At 43.2% G+C, this 3,649-nt stretch overlaps 1 protein-coding gene across 3 annotated transcripts in view; it reads left to right on the top strand.

Annotated features, from left to right (window-relative positions):
- The window catches only part of TMEM154 (transmembrane protein 154), a 46,100-nt gene that overhangs the window by 18,077 nt on the left and 24,374 nt on the right, over nt 1-3,649 (top strand). The window lies entirely within an intron of this gene.

Genomic DNA, 3,649 nt, shown 5'->3' with positions numbered 1-3,649 from the left:
CCCGGGGGATTGGGCTAAGCCGGCTGTCAGACATTCCTCTCACAGTCCAGGGCTCTTGCAGTCCGGGACCACTTGCTCATTACCACCCACCTGCAGAGGAGGCAGGAGAGGCTCCCGCCACCACTGCTGTGCTTGCCAGCCTTGAGCCCAGCTTCTGGCTAAGTGGCACTCCCCCTGTGGGAGGACACTGACCACCAGGCGCAGCTCCTGCGTTGAGTGTCTGCCCCTGGTGGTCAGTGCACATCATAGCAACCAGTCATTCCGCAGGTCATTCCACCGTTTGGCCAATTTGCATATTAGGGTTTTATTATATAGGATAATAATAAGTCATGAATGACATATTTCAATGAAATTTTCCAGAGTTTAAAAATGCCATATTTTGTTCTTTTTAAAAAAGAGAATGTTTTTAGCCTAAATTGAAAGTTAATATACACAGCTACCAGCTCTGAACCTAATCCAGATAATGCCCTCGTATAATCTTGGCCAATAGATCAATGTAACATGTTCCTACGGTTGGAGGAAAGGGTAAGGATGGTGAAGCAGTGGGGTCAGGGTTGGGAAGGCAGGGACCGTGGCATCATTCTGCAAGAAGGGGATTCTTCCACCTATATTTCTGCCACAGATATTGTTTTCTCCCCCATGCCACATTCCAATTTGATCTCGAAAAGGCCTGGGTGAAGCATTGTTCTTATTCCCAAAGCTATGCTAACTTTCATAAGCAAAGTCCTACTTGGCTGAAGATTGCTATCATCAATCTCCTAGAAAACCAGTCTCATAGAAAATTTCCCAGGTCAGAGATTCACTCTGAGAGTATTCCGTTCCTATTCCAGGAGCATCACATTCTAGATTTTAGGGTATCTAGGTCCAAAGGAGACTTGGATACTTTTGGCTTGTGCTGGTGAGAAATGATTCCAATTAGATTTTTTTATTGTTGTTGTTAATCCTCACCTGAGGATTTTTTCCATTGATTTTTAGAGAGAGTAGAAGGGAGGGAGAGAAAGGGTAAGAGAGAGAGAAACATCAATGTGAGAGAGAGATATCAATTGGTTGCCTCCCACCTGCACCCCGACCAGGGCCAGGAAGCAAAAGCTTGACCAGTAATCAAACCTGTGACCCTCCAGTGTGCGAGCCAACACTCTAACCACTAAGCAACACTGGCCAGGGCACCAATTAGATTTTTAAGTTGAAGACTTTAGTCACTCCAAAGATCACTCAAGGGGTGAGAATTTCTCTAATAAGATGCATATTCATATGTGCATACAAAACTCACTGTAGGTCCCTCACACCCACTAACGGCATCTCTGGCTTTGAGATCATGCCCTTGGCCTGTAGGCCTTGCTCATTGTCCTAGCACCAAGAAAGCCTTCAAGCTCTCAGCAGGAACTATAAATGGTCTTTTCCCATTATGCCCTCAGGTATAGCAAATGTGAGCTGGGGAAGAAGCACTGAAGTTCGTTACCTTTCACGATAGGGGCTGATATAATAGATTTCAAGGAAGTAGGAAATACACATGTTCCTCCATAGTTTGAAATTTCAGGGTGACCTACTAACTGTGATCACATGGGCACTCCTTTGTAAGCTAAAGAAAAAGCAAACAGAGCTGCATGGGCCTAATTTTTTTTTTAGTGGGAAAGGTGAGAATTTCCTGCCTAAACCATATAGCCCCATAGCTGGTTTTACCTAATGGGGTCATGGGGTTGGGAGGAATTAGGGGGTATCCAGTCAAATGGCCATACTCTTGGGCTCTAAATCCAGAAAGGGGTTTTTCATTGAACTTTATTGTGGGAATCTCAAAGTTCAGAAGCCATCATAAGTGAGAACCAGCCTCATCCTCAGACATGGCCCATGCATCCTACACTGCAGCCATACTTGAAGTGTTTGCTGTTCCCAGAGCATGGCTTGTACTTGCAGGATGCCTTCATGCCTGGTTGATGCCATTTCTTCTGTCTGGATTGCCTTCTTGTCTGCTTGGCAAACTGCAGCTCCATTCTTCAATGCTCACTTCTAAAGTTTTCATGAAGCCTTGAGTAATCACTCCTCAGGCAAAATCAACCACCACCTCTTCTGTGCTCTCACAGGCTGTGGCCACAATGTGCACAGTGTTTGCATTGGCATAACTTGGGGACTTGCCTGTTTTTGGTCTTTCTAACTAGGTTATGTTCTCTTTAAGGTCCAAGAGAGGCAAGAATTTGTCTTATTTATCTGTTTAACAGTGTGGCCTGGAGGTGGAGAGGACAGACTCTGGAACCACACTGACTAGCTTTTGCATTTCCTAGTTCTGTGACTTCTGTGTCAGCTTCCTCATCTGTAAAATGGACGAATTCAAAACCTACCTCACAGAGTTGTTGTGAGAAGTAGATGGATTCATCTATGAAAAGGGCTTAGAAAAAACAATACCTGGCATATTTTATTAGCTTATTATTATTATTATTATTATCCCTTTTACATAACATAGTGCTTGGCCCAACACATAGATTAGCTGCTCAATAAATGTTTGTTGAGTAAATGAAACAATGTTATAACTTATTTTAAAGAACACCTATTCTCAGAGATTAAAAAACAAAATTTTCACATATCCTTACTATAAATTGGCACATTCTGCTTAGTTTAAGTATGCTCTACTTTAAGAAAAAACAACATAGAGAGCTTAGCATTTTGAAGCAGTTGCTTATTACAAAATAAGTAAATAAATATATAGAGTTTGACTTGAATATTTTCTTTTACTATCCACTCCTTTAATATAGATACAGGTGGTTAACTGCTTAACACTTACATATCTCTTCAGACAAACTGAATGCTAATGATGACTGTCCACTAAATTCTACCCAGTCATATTTAACACCATAAGCAAGCCAATTAAAGGAGAATATTTAAATTCACAAAATCTGATTTAAATACATTTGTTTTCCAGGAAAAATAAAAGTTCCAGGGGACTTAAAAAATTCCCAAAGGACTGTTATGTGGGAGGGCATGGATGATGTCCCCTCAGAGTTAGCAATAAACACACGGTTTCTTTCTTCACATATTCTTCTACACCAGAAAATAAGTCTTTAAAATTTGACAACTGGCGATGACTTGGCCAACATTTTTAGGAAGAACGCTTCATCCATTTGGGAATTGCCTTTTTTCTTTGGGCCCGTCAGGTTCGCGTCCAGGAAAAGGGAAATGCTATGTAGTAACTCGATGTTCTATTGTCATTCTTCCTACACCTCCAGGCATTGCATTTGTTATTATTAAATGTCTTGGTGTGCTGTGTCTCTTTGAAAGAGCTGCAGGGGAAACAGCTGGCAGTAAACCATCACTTTGAACAGGCTGTGGCCACATGACACCTGGCTCTGCTCAGTAAATATCCAGAGAGAGGCTGTCTCTCTTGCTCACTGTTCAGCATGGAAACAAGATAAGCAAGCCAGTCCCCTGCTGGGCTCCTGCCTCCCATCCTTGCACCCCAGCAATCCCACCATCCTCGTGCACAGGGTAGCTGCGGGAGAGGGGGCATTGCCAGGTCAAGCGGGTGCAATGTAGGAACTGAAAGAGGAGGACAGAGTGGGTTGAAGGATGTGAAACTGGAAGGGCCGATGGGAGGCAATAGAGCCAGTGAGGGTGAGGGGCTGTCTAAGAGCAACCTTGCCTCTGGATGCAGGGAGTAGGT

This window comes from Myotis lucifugus, unplaced genomic scaffold (assembly GCF_000147115.1).
Source record: "Myotis lucifugus unplaced genomic scaffold, Myoluc2.0 scaffold_1, whole genome shotgun sequence".
NCBI classification, from domain to species: Eukaryota; Metazoa; Chordata; class Mammalia; order Chiroptera; family Vespertilionidae; genus Myotis; species Myotis lucifugus.
The sequence above is the reverse complement of the archived record's forward strand: the minus strand, read 5'-3'. Positions and strand labels throughout refer to the sequence as shown.